The sequence below is a fragment of the Pipistrellus kuhlii genome, unplaced genomic scaffold (genome assembly GCF_014108245.1).
Source record: "Pipistrellus kuhlii isolate mPipKuh1 unplaced genomic scaffold, mPipKuh1.p scaffold_m20_p_10, whole genome shotgun sequence".
In the NCBI taxonomy this organism is placed as follows: domain Eukaryota; kingdom Metazoa; phylum Chordata; class Mammalia; order Chiroptera; family Vespertilionidae; genus Pipistrellus; species Pipistrellus kuhlii.
In genome coordinates, this window is record NW_023425405.1 from 528,749 (window position 1) to 548,047 (window position 19,299).

The 19,299-nt window shown below is 39.0% G+C and overlaps 1 pseudogene; it reads left to right on the forward strand.

Moving 5' to 3' along the window:
* Positions 1 to 11,455: 11,455 nt before the first annotated feature.
* On the forward strand, positions 11,456 to 12,495 carry LOC118714532 (annotated as a pseudogene).
* Positions 12,496 to 19,299: the final 6,804 nt, after the last annotated feature.

Below are 19,299 nucleotides of genomic sequence, written 5' to 3' on the forward strand. Positions count from 1 at the left end.
ATAGAAGCAAATGGAAACCAAACACTGTTGTAAGTGTCTGAATATATTTATATATCTAGTTATTTATCTTCATCAGCTTACTTTAAAAATGTTTTGAGGTAGTTAAAAATACATTTAAGGTAGTAAAGATTAAATGAGGCAATAAGAACTGTAAGGGTGAGGAATATTAATAAAGACTATTCACTGGAGAGCACATATTAAGTTATATGCTCTCCGGTAACCAGCACTAAAGGCAAAGCATGATTGACTCCATGTCTTAGAATGGCCATAACAGTAAAAGAAGCCAATTGCTCAGCAAAAGCAAAGCTCCTCCTGCCACTAAGACAGATTTTCCCTCTGGGTCCCCTTAAAGAGGACACTTTGTAGAATACTGAGCAGAATTCTCAACAACAATTCTCAACAACTTAGAACAAAGTTGCTGTGAGGTTTTTGCAAGGCTCTCTCTTATACTGGATCTAATAACGGCATTGCACCCTAATGTAATAAAAAAAGGAGGCACAACTTCACAAATCTTTAAGATACAACTTTATGAACTTTTACATATGTACACTTCCATGTAGCCACCACCAAGTTTAAGCTATAAAATATTCCTCAGAAGGCTAGCTAGTGTCCTCTGTTTTCAAATTTTGTATAAGTAAATTCATGCTGCATAATTTGATTTGAGTCTGGCTTCTTACACTCCATAGTATGCTAGTGGGGTTTACTTATGTTGTTGTAGGTGTTAATGGCAGATTTTCCCTCCAGTGTTGACTAGTATTCCATATTAAGCCATTCACAAAGCATTATTGTGCTGGCTTTCTTTTCTTTCCTGTTTTATTCTCCCTAGTTCACTTCTGTTCACTAGGATCACATCCCAAATAAACTACATGTACTTATGTTTTTCCCTTCCCGTGGCCCTCTTTCAGGCTTCCAGTGCTCCAGGGTTATTATGTTGAGATAGGAGATAGGGATTCTCACTTAGCACCATTCTTTACTTGATATTTGATATCAGAGAAGCCACTTTCTCACTTAGGGATTCCATTTTTCTCATCTATAAAATATGAGGATCTCTAAGATGTGTTCTAGTTTCAATTTTCTGAAATTCAAATCTGCAATTTTAAAGAGGTCTTATAGAAAAGACAGTGCTTAACAAATGGAAGTAAATGGTGAAATTTCATGTACAGAAAACCACAGATTGAGAGGTAATATTTTTATAGAGAGAACTTCCTGAGTGGTTGCCTATCTTGTGACTTCTCAATAGCTGTGTCAGAATAGTCTCTGGAATCAATGGATGGAGAAATTAACACTTCCATGTAAAAATACCTGGAAGGAGGCAAAGATTCTAGAATGGAAAAGCAGTGCATAATCTCTAGATTGCCTTATTTCATTTATCCCTTTTCTGAGGATAACAAACTATAGACCATTTCTAAGATGAGTTATGGGGCAAAAGGTGTCCAAAATAACCATAAATTTTATCAGGGTGACTGATGATAGAACTCACCTGAGATTGTGGAAGAAAAAATGTCTTATGGGTGACCAAACCCACTCCCCATTTTATCATACTTATTTCACATTAGATCAGCTAACTATTTCTAAGTAACTATTACAAATTGCACAGCCATTATATTAATTGATTTCATATTTCACTTATGGATGTCATCACGGCTTGCCCTTATTTGATGACATTATATCCATGGTAACTAATACATTTTAAATGCTAAGAAATATGAGGAATAAAAAGGATCACTTAGAAACACATAATTTCAATTAATATACAAATGTTATAATTGTAAAACACAGTTGTTCAAAGGGAACAAAACAAAATGGTCCAATGAATGTGGATGGTACATACACTGGTGATAAAGAAATCTATGCTCCATTACATAAATTATTTGACCACACCACACTTTAGGCTTTTATGTAAATGAGCAAATGTGAGAGACAATCATACAATAAACTATTATTTAATTGTGTATTATGTATAGTAGATGCCTCCCACTTCCTCCTCTTTCTTTTCTGTTGTTTCATTCTCTATTGGCATTTCTATCATAAAAGAAGGAAGGGAATGTAAAATTAAATTTATTTTTACTTTTTTCCTTATTAGCTCTTTCATTAACTTATCAAGGGTTTATTGAACACATACTAAGAACTAGAACATGCTTAAATATTATACTAGTAGATAAAAGGTGCATGCTTGACTGCAAAAAGCTTGCTGTCTATTGGAAAGATAGAAAAATTAGCCAAGAACTGAAATTGGGTAAAATAAGCCACTTGAAGTTGTCTTTATGTGTATTTTTGTCTCTGTTGCTATAAGTGTATGACCAAGGACATGATAGAAATTACCTTAAGGGCTTTACATTTTAGACTGCAAATTAAAGTTATGGTACATCACAATTGATTTTTGTATATAATATTAGTTAAGTGCTAAGGTTTTCTCAGAATAGTTAATGCCAGAATAATATTGAAAAGATCACCATCTTCTCCATTGAATTGTATTGGTCGAAACTATTGAACTTACGTGTGTGCGTGCTTATTTATGGACTCTATTCTTTTCTCTTGACCTATTTATTTTCTCTTGCACCAGTACCAAACTACCAGCATTTACTGTAGCTTATAGTAAATCTATTTTTTAAATTTAATAAATCTTTATTATTCAGATTATTACAATTGTTCTTTTTTTACCCTCATAGCTCCCCTCCACTTAGTTCCCACCCCATCCTCTGCCCTTACCTCCCTCACACTGTCCCATCCATAGGTGTACAATTTTTGTCTTGTCTCTTCCCACACTCTCCACATCCCTTTCCCCCCACCCCAGAATTGTCAGTCCACTCTCTTTCTATGCTCCTTATTCTATTATATTCACCAGTTTTCTATTATTGAAATATATTCTGTTCATCAGATTTTTTATTCACTTGATTTTAGATTCACTTGTTGATATATATGTATTTGTTGTTCATAATTTTAATCTTTACCTTTTTCTTCTTCTTCCTCTTTTTAAAGAATACCTTTCAGCATTTCATATAATACTGGTTTGGTGATGATGAACTCCTTTAGATTTTCTTATCTGTGAAACTCTTTATCTGCCCTTCAATTCTGAATGATAGCTTTTCTGGGTAGAGTAATCTTGGTTGTAGGTTCTTGCTATTCATCACCGAATATTTCTTGCCACTCCTGTCTGGCCTGCATAGTTTCTGTTGAGAAATCAGCTGACAATCATATGGGTGCTCCCTTGTAGGTAATTAACTGTTTTTCTCTTGCTAATTTTCATATTCTCTCTTTGTCTTTTGCTCTTGGCATTTTAATTATAATGTGTCTTGGTGTGGTCCTCTTTGGATTCCTTTGGTTTGGGGTTCTGTGTGCTTCCTGGACTTGTTAGTCTATTTCTTTCACCTGGTGGGGGAAGTTTTCAGTTATTATTTCTTCAAATAGATTTTCAGTATCTTGCTCTCTCTCTGTTTCTGGCACCCTCATAATTCAGATGTTAGTACACTTAATGTTGTCCCAGAGGCTCCTTACACTATCTTCAAATTTTTGGATTCTTTTTTCTTTTCTGGTTGAGTGTTTTTTGCTTTTTGTATTTCAGATCTTTGACTTTATTCTTTCAGTCCTCTAGTCTGCTTTTAGGTCTCTGTATAATATTTTTATTTCAGTCAGTGAATGTTTAATTTCTAGTTGGTTCTTTTTCATATTCTCAAGGGTCTCACTAAATTTATTGGCCTTTTCTGGGAAATTCTTGAAAAACATTATAACCGTGGTTTTGAACTCTATATCCAGTCGTTTGTTTTCCTCCATTTCTTTCATTTACGATCTGTTTCTTTGTCTCTGCATTTTTATTGCTTCCCTGAGTTGGTAGACTAGCTTTGTGTGCTAGGTATCCTATAAGGCTCAGTCTACCCAGTTTCCTGAGGTGGATACTCTTGGTGCACCCCTTTGTGGACTGTGTGCACAGCCTTGTTGCAGTTAAGTCTTGATTGTTGTTGGTATCATTGGAAGGAATTGACCTCCAGGCCAATTGACTGTGAGGATCAGCTGTGTCTATGCTGGGAGAACTTCTGTGTTGGAAACAGCCTTATGAAATAAGACTTGCAAAATTGCAAAAGTCTCTCAGCTTGGATGGGGTAGAGTCTCAGGGTGGAGCAGACAGCCTTGTCTTCCCATCAGCCCTGCCCTATGAGGCCCCTGGGTCTCAGTGTCCCTCAGTAATCACAACAAGCACCTCTGAGAGAAAGCTGCCCTCGAGTTTCGCCCACTGCCAGACATTCTAGTTTTTCCCAAATGACTCTGGGTTCCCAGAGTCTCTCCCAGAATTGAAGTTCAGCACAGTTGGGAGCTTCTGTCTCCCTCCCACTTTAGAAAGCCAGCCTCGCACTCAGCAGTCTGTCCTCTCCATGCACATGTGCCTTTAGACCTCTGCCTTCCACAGCTCCCCTGAGTTTCAATGTGCTTTTCTCTTTTCCTGATAGTCCAGATCTACACCCCCCCCCCCCCATATGAGTCTGGGTCCCCAGAGTGTCACCGGAAAATGGAGTTCAGTGTAGTTGGGAGCTTATAGTAAATCTTAATGTGATACTGCAAATTCTTCAAGATTACAGTTCAATATATTTATTCTCTGGGTCCTTTACATCTATATACTGTATATAAAAGCTTAAGCAACCATTATGATGATATGACTGGAACCACCAGTCAACCAGTGCTATGATGTGCACTGACCACAAGGGGGCAGACAATCAAGGCAGGAGCTGCCCCCTGGTTGGGCGAATGTAGCAGCAGCAGTGAGAGCCTCTTCTGATTCCACAGTAGAATTACCGAACTCTGGCAGCAGGCACAGTTGGCTGGGATGAGTACAAGTGGTTCAGCACCTGGTCCCAGTTCTGGCTCTTCCCTGGCCACCTGCTGCTTGGCACACTGCTACATCCCTTGGGGATGTCCAACTGCTGGTTTAGGCCCAATCCCTGCTGACATTCCAACATCCCTCAAGGGGTCCCATATTGTAAGAGGGCATAGACAAGAATTTCATGCAGAGGCCTCTAGTAGCCATATAATTTCAGAACCAGCTTTTCAAGTTTTATAAAAAAAATGTACTAAATTTTAATTGGATTTCATTGAATCTTTAGATTATTTGGAAGAATTGACCTCTTAACAAACTGAATGCTTCAATATATTTACACAATAATTGTCATCTCCTGCCTTAGAGGCAAAACTGACATAGCAGAAAACCATTTAAAGTTACTGAGGAAAAGCTGGAAAGAGTCTCATAAAGAGGTGGTTGCCATCTGAAAGATTGGCATGTAAAGCAATTTAAAAAACAAGCACAACATATGTCAAATGAAATTCTTAAGGAGGGAATGAAGCTAGTGAACACAGTCAACATTCAAATTCATATCAGCACATTTACTAAATGTAAAGAAAATCAATAAAGCTAATTGTGTTTTAGAAAAACCTAATAGAAATAACCATATCCAGATAAGATTTATGTATGTTACTGAATTTCAAGGACAAAGAAAAGTATATTAGATTTCTGGTCAATCTAGTGTGCTAAACTAATGTAGAAAATCCCACACCTATGTAAAACACATTTAACAACAAACTTCCAAAAACACCTGTCAAGCTCCAAGCAGCAGACTTTGCATATGAATGGCCCTCTCTGTTGCAGTTTAGCAAAATTGCAACCTGGGGCAAACAGATCCAAGGAGGACATGACTATAGTTCACGCTGTAGCTTCTGCAACAGTACTGGCCTCAGACAGTAGCTGAACTGCACCTCATTGAGACCCAGAAACCAGAGTTTTAGTGCTCAGTTTCAATCCCTCACATCCATAAGTGACACATTTGGGAAACGGTATCAGTGAGCACCAAAGCCCCACTGAAACAAGGTGTGTCTCCAGCGCAGCAGTTCTTCTTTTATAGACATAGCAGATCCTCACAGACAATTGGCCTAGAGGTCAATTTCTCCTAGTGTACCAACAGCAATCAAGGCTTAATTACACCAAAAGTTTGCACTAAGCCCACAAAGGGATATAGCAAAAGCAACCACCTCAGGTGATTGGGGAAGCTGAGCTACTGACCCCTATAGGCCACCAACCACATAAAGCTACTCTATCAACACAGGGAGGTGGTTAAAATGAGGAAACACAGAAGCATGACACGAATGGGAGAGATGGAGGAGAATAAACTAATGGATGACACACAGTTCAGAATCACATTTATAAGATTACTCAAGAATCTTCTAAAAACCTTTGAGAAACTTGATGAGACCTCCAAGAAGCCTGGTGAGACCTTCAAGGACCTTAAAGAGAATACCAAAAAAATGGAAAAGGACCAGTCATAAATTAAGCATACAATCTCTGAAATAAAGAATATACAGAAACTCAACTATAGATCAACGTACCCCAAGAATCAAACCAAAGATCTGGAATATAAGGAAGAAAAAATCACCCATCCAGAGAGGCAGAAAGAAAGAAGATCCCAAAGGTGTGAGGATAGTGTAAGGAGCCTCCAGGATGGCTTAAAGCATACCAACATTCGGATTTTTGGGGTGCCAGAGGAGAGCGAGCAGGATATTGGAGGCTTAATGGAACAAGTAATGACAGAAAACTTTTCCTACTTGGTAAAAGAAATAGACTTACAAGTTCAGGAAGCATACAGAACCACAAACAAGAGTAATCCAAGGAGGGACATACCAAGAAACACCATAATTAAAATGCCAAGGGCAAAAGACAAAGAGAGAATCTTACAAGCAGCAAGAGAAAAACAGCTAGTTACCTACAAAGGAGTACCCATACGATTGTCAGCTGATTTCTCAACAGAAACTATGCAGGCCAGAAGGGAGTGGCAAGAAATATTCAAAATGATGAACAACAAGAACCTACAACCAAGATTACTCTATCAAGCAAAGCTATCATTCAGAATTGAAGGTCAGATAAAGAGCTTCACAGACAAGAAAAAGTTAAAGGAGTTCATCAACACCAAACCATGAAATTACATGAAATGCTGAAGGGTATTCTTTAAGGAGAGGAAGAAGAAGAAAAAAGTAAAGGTAAAAATTATGAACAACAAAAAGACATAAAATACATACTTACCAACAAGCAAACCTAAAAATCAAGTGAATAAAAAATCTGAAGAACAAAATGGACTAGTGAATATAATGGAATCAGGGACATAGAAATGGATTGGACTAACAATTCTCAGGGGGTGAGGGAAGAGATTGGACAAGAATCTTACACCTATGGATGAAGATGGGGTAAGGGCATGGGGTGGAGTTGGGGATCAGGTGGAGGGGAGCTATGGGAAGTGGGGGGAAAGAGGACCACCTGTAATAATCTGAACAATAAAGATTTATTATATAAAAAAAAACCCAAAAGTAAAAATAAATAAATAAATAAATAAATAAATAAATAAATACAAGGAAATACCCTAGGAGCTAGAAATCAAGGATTATAAAGCTACAGTTACAAGAGAGGAAAGCTGAAACTGGATGGGCATTTCCTGTAGCAGCTAAGGTTCCAACCTGACTCAAACTAGAGTCTTTTGTCTACAGATTTTAAAATTCTTTTGCTGAATACCCTAGTACAGGTTAACTCTGAAGGAGTCTCTCCCTTTTACTTTTTTATGGCTTTCCCAGAATTTATGAGAAGCACCTGGCAATTAAATGCCAAGACTGCTGACTTCTCTGTTAAACAGTATGTTGAGATGAAACTCTACTCTTCCTTCCTCCTTCTCCCTCCTTTTTGCTATCTTTTAGTTTGTTTTAGGATGATTTAAGATATGTATTCACTAGTTGCATTAAGATTCTTTTTTCTCCCCCTCTTTCCTTCCCCCTCCTCCTCTGCATTCCCTATTTAGAAGAGATTTTAACCATTTGTTCTCAAGAAAGGTCCTGCTACAAGTTGTCTGCAAAAAGTTTTGGCCTTGTTTAATTTTCTTGTCTCAGTTCCCCTATTTCTCCTGTCTTGGAATTTTTCTAGCTTTTCACTATACTGTGACAACACTATTTTAATCAATAAAGGGAAATAAAAGGAGAAAAACGTGTCAATTAATTTAATACAAACACAGACAATGAAAGAAGCAAATAAAGCTTAGAAAACTCATTGTAAAAATAAAACACAAAAGAAGCTCTTTATCTGACCCTAATTATAAATGATAGCTTTGCTGGGCAGAATAATCTTGGTTGTAGGTTCTTGCTATTCATCACTGAATATTTCTTGTCACTCCCTTCTGGCCTGCAAAGTTTTGTTTGAGAAATCAGCTGACAATCATATGGGTGCTTCCATGTAGGTAACTACCTGCTTTTCTTTTGCTGTCTTTAAGATTCATTGTCTTTAACTTTTGGCATTTTAATTATGCTATGTCTTGATGAGGGACTCTTTGGGTTCCTCTTGTTTCGGACTCTTAAGGGTCAAATAAAGAGCTTCACAGAGAAGAAAAAGCAGAAGGACTTTATCACCAACAAACCAGTATTACATGAAATGTTGAAGGGTATTCTTTAAGAAGAAGAAGAAGAGGAAGAGGAAGAGGAAGAAGAAGAAGAGGAAGAGGAAGAGGAAGAAGAAGAAGGGAAAGAAGAAGAAATGAACAATAAAATGACAATAAATACATATCTATCAACAATTAAATCTAAAAATCAAAATAAATGAACAAGAAATCTAATGATCAAAATAAACTGGTGAAAAAAAATACAGAGTCCTGGAAATATGGAACAGACTGATGAGTTTCAGAGGTAAAGGAGGGTGTGAAGAGATTAACCAAAGATCTTGCCTATGGGCACAGAAAGATGAAGACCTGGGGAAGGGCTGGAACCAGGTGGAGAAGGGCAATGGAGGGAAAAAAGGAGACATTTGTAATACTCTCAACAATAATGATAAAAAATAAAATAAAACACAAGAGAAGATGGTGGAAATAAGATAAAAATCATTGTAAAAGTAAAAAGATTAAATTCACATATATAAAAGAGATAGTCAAATTGGAAGGAAAAAAATGCTATGTAGATTTATTACATTTTTACTAGACAGAAATTGTGTGATGACCCAGAAAGGTAAATACGTTTTTGGAAAAAAATGTACCAAGAAATATTAGCCAAATAAATGCTTATTAGTTAATAAACAAAAGATATATTTAATATTAAGAGAGATGAAAAGAGATACAACACAGATATAAAAGGAATATTTCACCATGAACTAAGAAAATTAAACTTTATGTATGGTGGCCTCACAATATTTGGAGCATATTTAAATATTTAAGTACTCAATATATAAAGGGCAAAGATGGTCAAAAGTAATAATTTAAATAAGCCATGGAGATGTTAATATACAGCATGGTGAAAATAGTTAACAACACTGTGTCATATTTTTGAAGGTTGCTAAAAGTGTATGTTTTAGAAATTCTTATTGGAAAAGGCAGACTCTAAAGTACTTCAAATAAGTTGTTTTACTTATACAGTACTTTCTTAAGCAAATTCTAAGAAATTTTCTAAAACTCTGCTGCTGATATAAATGTCTTCTTAATATTATGTTTTATTAGAGCCCATAATATCAAGTTTATATCAGCATATCAAGACAAGGCAAGATAAAATTTTCCAAAAAATATATTTAAATAAAAATTGACAGAACTATAAAGACAATTTGACTAATCCATAGTTATGGCAGGATATTTGCACATGCCTTTTCTTTAATAACCAATAAATAAGCTGACAAAGAACTTCAAGGTTACAGAAGGTTTGAACAATTAAATTAACAAGCTTGATCTAATAGATATGTATGAGATCTAATACATATAGGTCCTGACCGTAACAAATAGAGAATTCACAATCTTTTTAAGTACTCAGAGATTATTGACCTTGATTTCTAAGTGTTAAAATGTCTTAGGTTTCAAAAATAAAATGTATACACAAAGTATAGCATGAGACTCTATAGTATATTGATAAAAATCTGACATAATGTATAATAACATATAGAAACCCAGATAAGTTAGATGGGGGATGATTCTATAAGAAATAAGGGAGCAGAAAGAGAACAGGGATGTATTCAAGGGGACTTAAAACCTTGAATGATTAGTTTCTTAATAACTTAAAAGATTGAAAGTAAAATGCTGTTAGCATATTGTTAATTCTGGGTTGTGGTTACATGGTATTTGTTATACTGTAATTTTTATATGTTTGAGTATATCATGATATATATTAAAAAAGTAAAATCTTGTGGAGTAATTAATTGGTAGATAAGAACTAACTTTTGGGATAATATACCCCACCTTGATATAAGCTTAATATTATGGACTCTGATAAAATGCAATATCAAGACTTTTATATCAGCAGCAAGAGTTTTAAAACATTTCTTAGAATGTGACTAAAAAATTGCTGTGCAAGTAGAACAGTTTAGAGAAAGTTTATCCAAAGTATAATGGAGACTGCCTTTTCCATCAATAATACTAGAACTGATCACTTGAATGGATTGCAATGAACTTCAAATATCATTGAGTTGTTGCAAAAATTAAAGGCAGTATTGTATGCCAGGTATTCTAATATATAAAAACCCTAGGTCATATGACCTGTAAGGACTGAAGCTCGACTAACCAGAAGCCACTGACTGCTTCCACTGCAGGCACAGTGCCCCAGCATTGACTCCTGAGGGGGTTGCAAATCAGGGCCACAGGGGGGCCTGAAGAGAGAAGCAGGGATTGATTCGTTGCTTCTGTGGCAGCTTTTGATCAGCACTTACTTCTTTCTCTCCCAGTCTGGCCAGCAGCTGTGCCTCCATTTCTCTCCAGGCCTCCACAGAGGCTGCTGATCAGCCCCGCTTTTATGATCAGACCCTGTTGATAGGCACAGAGATGCTGACTGGCATAGAAACTGACCAATCAGAACCAAATCTGGGTCAACTGTGAGGAACCAATGGCTACTAGGAGGTGGAGCTTTTGACGTTGACAGACAGGCTAGCAGTTAGGGGTGACCAGGCAGGCAGGAAAGTTGTTAGGGGTGATCAGGAAGATAGGCAGAGGTAGTTAGGCATGATCAGACAAGCATGTGGAGGTGGTTAGGGGCAATCAGGCAGGCAGGCAAGTGGTTAGGAGCCAGTGATTCTGGATTGCAAGGGGGTGCAGGATGGGCTGAGGGACCCCTTCCAGCCTCATGCATAAAGTTTGTGCACCCAGCCTCTAGTATAATATAAATCATCAACAGAATCTATATATATATAAAAAGCCGATCAGAACAAACACCAGCGGGGGAGGGGGGAAGGGAGGGAGGGGGAGGGCAGCCACTTCCTCCTTCAGTAGTCCTGCAGGTTCAATATCCAGATAATGGGCCAGGAACTGAAAGGCCAGCGCTGCCGGCAGGATCCCTATAGCACCGTCAGCCTCCTGGAACTCGGCCTCGGGCACCTTGGCACGTCCGTCCCCTTCCTAGAAATTCCATAAGAAGCTGTGACTGCTCTCCCCTGCTTCCTCCAGGTCTTGTGTGCTGGCCCCCATCCACCCTGCTCCAGATGAAGTGTGATCACTGCACACACAGAAGGAATGTAGTAAAAAAAAACAAAAACCAATGACCAAGAGAATGCCGCAGTTGACGTCTGCAGTCCGGCTCAGGAGAGTGGAGAGAAGGGAGAATTCCACAGGTTGGCCGATGCCGAGATATTTCTGAGTGACTGCCTGGCGTGTGACAGTTATATGACCACAGAGGAAGGAGTCCAAGTTTCTCAACAGAACACCAAGGACTTCTTCCGTGTTCTGAACCTGAATGAGAAATGTGATACCTCACAGCACAAGGTGCTGGCAGTGTCCGTGTGTCCTCAGTTTCTGCCTTATTTTGCTGCTAAATTCGGCCTCAGTGTCACTGATGCATCCAGAAGGCTCTGCAGCTTCCTCAAAAGCCTTGGGACACACTGTCTTTGGCATGAAGATAGCTGTGCACTTCAGCCTCCTGGAGAGTCAGAAGGAATTTGTGCGTCGGTACTGCCAGCACTGTGAGGAAGAGCCCTGGCTACCCATGCTGACCTCTGCCTGCCCCGCCTGGGTCCACATGCAGAGTGCACGCTGGGTCACCCCATCACTCCCCATTCCTGCACAGCCAAGTCTCCCCAGCAGATCATGATTACTTCCCCCGATGGCAGAGCCTGTCCCCAGACAAGATTTTCCACATCATTGTGGCCCTGTGTTATGACAAGAAACTGGAGGCCCTCAGAGAAGATGTTCCCACAGCTTCGCATAGTTCCCAGGGTGCTGACTGCGTGTTACCCTCAGGTGAAATTGTCCAGATAACGGAGCAAAGTGACCTCCCCTCGAATGATGCCGCTGATACTGGTGATGTGAAGGAGGAGGTGAGGCTCCACGAGGGTGCCAGCTCCAACGGGCACCTGGGGCACATCTTCAGGCACATGGCCAAGGAGCTGTTCAATGAGGACGTGGGGGTGCTCACCTGCCGCACCCTGAGGAACAAAGGCTGCCAGGAGGTCACCCTGAAAGGGACGGAGAGGGCCTGCTGTGCTGTGAGACAGCTTACGGCTTTTGGCACATCCAGACGTGGTCCTGAAGCTGCAGAGGGCACTTTGTGGAGGCCCTGGCCTGCGCCGGACATGCTTAAGCAGCAGGGCCAGCCCCAGCGGATAACAGGCATGCAGACAGGGCACTGCTGTGGCAGATGGAAGGCATCTACGCTGCCATCCCGGTGTGGCCCGGAGACCAGCGCCCATGGCAGGAGCTGTACCAGGAGTGGCTGGGGCTGGAGGGTGACTGCACACCACCTAGCAGGGCCAGGACAGCCTGCCAGGACACCAAGTGGTAAAGGTCCAGCAGATGCCCGGCCTGCAGGCCGCCTTAGGAGGAGTGTCAGATGCATGAAGGAAAGGCTTAGCGTCCCTGTCATCGCTTTGGTTTTCAGAATTCCCTGCTCCCCATCTGCAGGCTCCCTCCCTCTGAGGGGCGCTATTTTAGTCACATGGTGCAACTGGAATTTTATATCTCGAGAGGATTGCTCCAATGTATGTATCCTTTATCCAAAGATGAAAAAGTCCCAAAGAACAAAGAACAAGAATGGAGACAGACTGCTGTCCTTTAAGCTTAAAAAAAACCCGGAAGTGTCCTGTGAAGAGCTGAGACTTGGTTCTGTCCAGAGAGGTAGGGCCCAGTTTGGCTCTGACTTCACCCACTTATGTGACTCTTGAAGGTGTCTTTGCCACAATGTGACTAAACTGCCACCTTTTGGAATAGGGACTCATATGAAAGTCTGCATTCCCAACTTCTCTTGAAACAGATCTGTTCTGCAGCTGTGACCTCCATCCTGAGACTATGTCCTGTTGCTGGGAATCAGGAGGCACTGTAGTGGAGGCCCCCTCCTGTGCCCCTTTACATTCACTTTTGGGGAGGCCTGGCAAGGGGACAGGTGTCATAGGTCGAAGGATGGAGAATGGAGAGGCGGACGCCTTGCTTGGTCCCTCCCGGGTGGGGTCAAGCAGATGAAGGCCGGCCAGCCTGCCCCACATTGGGTGAGGTGGTGTCCTCTGTGTTCACCTCTTACCTCTTGGGCCTGGCCGCTCCTCTCAGCTCCGGGCAGCCCTCTGCATTCCTCGAATTTTGCCCTTACATGCTGCTTGTCCTAAGTGAGAAGGAAGAGAAAGAAGGCCCACAGACAACTACACAGACAGATACGCAGCCACCTCAGAGCCCAGCACCCTGTGCACATTCGGGCATCCTGTGAAGTGAGGCCGGTGGCCGGACTGGTGCTGGTTTCTAGAGCACTTGGATGTGTTACCATGTGGGTGACATTCTTCTTGAACCCCTCAGCCAGTCAGATTTCCCTCATTCATGTGTGACTGCACCTGTGCACCCATCTGGGTTGATAACTGGGACATTGTGTAAAATTATTTATTTTCTGCTTTTAATCTATTTACAGTGGGGTTTCATCCTCTGTGGTAATGTGGATCCATTTCTGACTATGGAATAAACAGTTAAAGTGTCAAGAAAAAAAAAAAAGGTGGCTCTTGACAACTGATGGGAATGACAGGACGAATCTGGATCCTGGGCCTGCAAGGGCATCCCACTGCCCACTGGAGGGCTGATAGTGTCCTGGCTTCCCCCAATCCCTCTCAGGACCCCACCTGTGCATGAACTCATGCACCGGGCTTCTAGTTATGCTATAAAATTCAATATCCAAGTAGAAGAAACACAATCAAAGATGTTAGGGGGAAAAAATCAACCTGACTTCAGTATTCTCTTGGGGACATTAGATATCAGTAGTCAACCAATCAATACATAAAGAATCATAAGGGTGCTGGCTGGTATAGCTCAGTGGTTGAGCATTGACCCAGGAACCAAGAGGTCGCCAGTTTGATTCCTGGTCAGGGGCTTGCAGGAGGCAGCCAATCAATGATGTTCTATCTCATCGATGTTTCTATCTCTCTATCCCTCTTTCCTCCTCTCTAAACATCAATAAAAATATATTTTTTAAAAAGTCAAGGGTAACCTAAGGTGACCCCAATATTAATCAGGTTTTTATTCATGTGTGAAGATAACCTAAAAATAAACTTAAATATGCAAGAGACTCTACAATAGAATGCCCATCTGTTCTAAGAAATTTACTTGAGCAAGGAATCTTTCAACAGCAACAAAAAAATAGCAACTCTTTGTTCTATTTACTGTTCTGTATATTGTGTTCACTTTTGTCCAACATTGCTATGGCTCTGTTTGTTCTCTTGCTCTCTCTCTTCCTCTCTCTTTTTAATCCTTTACCTGAGGACATATTCATTGATATGAGAGAGAGAGAGAGAGAGAGAGAGAGAGAGAGAGAGAGAGAGAGAGAGAGAGAGAGAAACATCAATGAGAAAGAGATTGATTAATTGCTTTCTATACATACCCCCTCTCCCCGCACTCCCCATGGAAGCTGCAACCTAGGCATGTGCCCTGACCAGGAAACTGAACCCACAACCTTTCAATATAGGAGGGTGGGGGGATGCTCCAACCAACGAAGACACTCCGATCAGAGCCTCTTTTTATTTGTATACTTTCTTTTGGTCTACCCTTGTAAATTCAATCTATGAATTACATTGTTTTAGATATTATCTTGTATAGAGTATATGGGGCTGGGACTTCTTTCTTTTACCTTGTCTCAACCAAAGAGTTAATTTCTTTTAAAAGGTGGTTTTATTCTCACCTTCATTTTTATGATAGACATTTGTACTTAATTCTATTACATTAGTATTTACTTTTGTATGAACATATTTCTGGTTTTCTTGCTGTGCTCTGTTGCTTATGATATCTGTTTCCTTTATGTTCTCTCCCAACTTCTCCATACATCTCAGTAACTTGAAAGTATATATTGTGGCATATTTTTAGATGGACTAATAATTATATTCATTGATGAAAATATCTTTATTTTACAGCTTGAGAAATAAAATGATATCTATTGATACACTCCTTTAAAAAAAATGACATATTAGCAAATGTCTTTTTAAACTCCCTACCTTTTTAGCATTAATATTTTTGTCCTTATGTAGCTCTTGTGTATATCACAGTAACACTTTCATTCTCAGTTGTAGAAAGCTATATTACTTCAGTAATTTGGGCTTGCCAAAGCAAAAAGATTTTAAAAATATACCAAATGATTTGAACAATCATTATAAATAATTTTCATTAATGGAATGTCCCAGACTTAGTGCCCTTTAAACAGAAACAAAATAGTAGTTTTAAGTGCCATGAAACATTTACAAAACAACCAGGTATCAGGCAACAAAGAAAATAATAAACATTTTACATTGGAAAGAGTACAACTATATATTCTTACCACAAGGCAATAAAATTAGAAATTCATGACAGAAAAGAAATAAGTACTGTGAATAACCAGTTATATACTAGTTCATTTCAAGGCTAGTTATAAGGTCCTTGGCTGCAGTTGGGAGCGGGTCAGGGCTCCACTGATTATACTTTAGGGATATGGAGGCAGAGGACCTTTTTGGAGGATCCACGCTTTTGGAATTCCTTATTTTCCCTTTCTGCACACAAATCCATGGTGATGTTCTATAAAGTATATGGTGAGCTCTGCACTTTCTATCTATTCTGAGTGCATGTCATAAAAAGGCAAAGAGACTGGTTTTTGTTTGTTTGTTTTCCCTCCAGGCATTTTATTACTCATTTTTTCAAAGGAAAGACTTTGGGAGAAAACTTAGTAAATAATAAGTAAATATGAGTAAGTAACATGCAACTTCTGGCCCTATTCCCTTTCAAAAAATGAAATGAGTGATGTCATTATAGAAAGAAAGGCACCTTAATTTATTCTCTAATTTGGATAACCCACTGGGGGCAAGGGAGGACCTTGATAGTCATCGGCAGGAAAGTGAGAGAAACCAGTCCCGCTAGCATCACTGTTTCTGAGTTGTCAGAACATTTTAATGAAATGCCAGTCGTTCATGCCAAATCCCGAAGGAAACTGCAGGGTACTAATTGATGAAATGATTTTGTTCTTAAATGCAGTCTAAACTATAATAAATTCTCTCCCATTTTGCAGAGCACAGCACTCTATAAGTTTAAAAGGTAAGACATACTTTTAGCATGTATAAACGGAGGAATGCATTTGAAAATAAAAATTTTAATTATGTTTGACATCTTGGGCCCAGTGCTGTCATCCTGTAGGAAGTAACATCTTTTTTGACATCCCTAGTGGTAGAGACTTTAAATCAGTTTCCACATTGCTTTTCTGCTGGCTAATCAGAATGGATGATGTGACATTCTTCTTACCAACTCATTCACGGGGAAGAAAAGATGTGCAGACAAGTAAGGCTGGGCTCAACTGATAGGATGAACTTAAATGAAAAAAACAAAATCTAAATATATTATATTTAAGCTTTAATTCACTGCAAAATTTGAAAAAGCTCTTTTAATGAATAATTGTATAGGTTTTTTTCTTTTTCTTATTCCTGGTACATACCTTTGCTTTGACTTAAAACTAAAAGAATATTTATTTTAAAAATAATAAAATATTAAGTTATATTTTACATCTCCAGTTCAAGGTTTGAATTGGAGAAAGTTGATTTGCTATTTTCTATAAAAGGGGCTGGAAAGATCTTTTTATACTTTGTGTTTCAAATCGCAGGTATTATCGATAGAAAGGCATCGTGTCTTATTATTTCTTTGATGATTGCATAGTCTTAACATCTCTTGACTCATCATGTACATTAGATTTAAAAGCATAATCCATGGAAATGGCTCCCTATAGCAACTATTACTTCCATGTCGGGGGAACTTTCTTAATGACACACCAACATGATTTTAGGTTTCCCTTGTGAAGAAAAAACAATATTTCTACTTGAATATTCAAGATTTTCCTCAAAACTTTGCTTGCATTGTTTGGGAAATAATAAAGTTGCTTCCATCCTCTTTTTATTTTTAAATGTGTAGGCATATACTTCATATTTCTACTTAGTAATATGTTGACTAGTACATCTCCTAGGGCAAAGGAAACTAAGGAGAAAATAAACAAGTGGGATTACATAAAAACAAAAAGCTGCTGCATAGCAAAAGAAACCATCAACAAAATGAAAACAGAGCCCACTGCTTGAGAGAACATATTTGCCAGCGATTCATCTGATAAAGGGGTATTTTTCAAAACTTCTAAAAAACTATACAACCTAACAAAAGGATGACAATCCAAGTAAAAAAATGGGTTAAAGATCTAAATAGATACCTTCCAAATGGATGTATAGATGGCTACGAGACATATGAAAAAATGCTCTAAGTCACTGATTATCTGAGAGATACAAATTAGCACCTTATACCTGTCAGAATGGCTCTCATCAACAAATCAACAAATGATAGGTGTTGATGAGATTGTGAATAAAAGGGAATCCTAGTTCACTGCTACTGGGAATGCAGGCTGGTATAGCCAGTGTGGAAAGCAGTGTGTAGTTTCCTAAAAAAATTAAAAAATGGTACTGCCATATGACCCAGTGATCTCACTTCTAGGAATATATCCTAAGAAACTTGAAACACCAATCAGAAATAATGTATGCAGCCCTATGTTCATAGTAGTACAATTTATAATAGCTAAGATTTGGAAATAGCCCATTAGCAAATGAGTGGATAAAACAAGTGGTGGCACATTTATACAATGGAATACTACATGACTGTAAATAAGAAAGAGCTCCTACCATTTGCAACAGTATGGATGAACCTGGAAAGTACTATACTAAGTGAAATAAGCCAGTCAAAGATAAGTATCACATGATCTCACTCATATGTGGAATCTAATGAACAAAATAAACTGATGAACAAAATAGATCCAGAGACATAGAACCATGGAACAGACTGAGGAATTTCAGAGGGAAGGTGGAGGTTGGAGAGTCTGTGGGGAGAGATTAACCAGGGAACTTATATGCATAGTAGGGGCCCGATGCATGAAATTTGAACAAGAGTGGGCCTTCCTTCCCCCAGTTGCTGGCACTGGCTTCCATCTGGCACTTGGGACCCAGGTTTTTCTTAGCTGCCGGCAGGCACCCAGGATCCGGGCTTCCCTCACAGCTCTGGTTTTGTCTGGAAGGTCGTCCAGAAGGATGCCTGGTCTAATTAGCTTATTAGGCTTTTATTATTATAGATATGTATAGGCCATATACACAGACAATAGTGTGCTGAAAGCCTGGGTACAGGGCAGAGGATGTCAATGGGAAGAAAAACAAAGGAGACATCGGTAATACTTTCAACAATGAAGATAAATTTTGGTTCAGTGGATAGAGCATCGGCCTGCGGACTGAAGGGTCCCAGGTTCAATTTCAGTCAAGGACACATGCCTAGGTTGTGGGCTTGATCTCCAGTAGGGGGCATGCAGGAGGCAGCTAATCAATGATTGTTTCTCATCATTGATGTTTCTATCTCTTTCCTTCTCCCTTCCACTCTGAAGCCAATAAAAATATATTAAAAAGTATAAATTTTAAAAAAGTCTCTTATTTAAGAAGACAGGAAAAACAACAACATAGTTATAATAAATAACTGTCAACAAGAGATCAACAACAGAATGAAAGATACACACAAACTAAAGGTAAAGGGATGAAAAGAGATATTTAATTCAAATGGGGATTAAAAAAACAACAAACCTGGAGTAAAAATTCTTATATTAGAAAAAATAGACTTAAAAACAATGTGTATTATAAGAGACAAAGAAGGTATTGCATAATGATGAAAGTTTCAACCTAACAAGGGTATATAACCCTTATAAACATTTATGTACCCAACTTAGGAGCACCTAAATACTTTATGTGCAAATCTTAATGGATATAAAGTGAGATGTTGACAGTAATACATAGTAGAAGATTTTAGCATATCATTGACATCAATGGATAGATTTTTCCAGTCT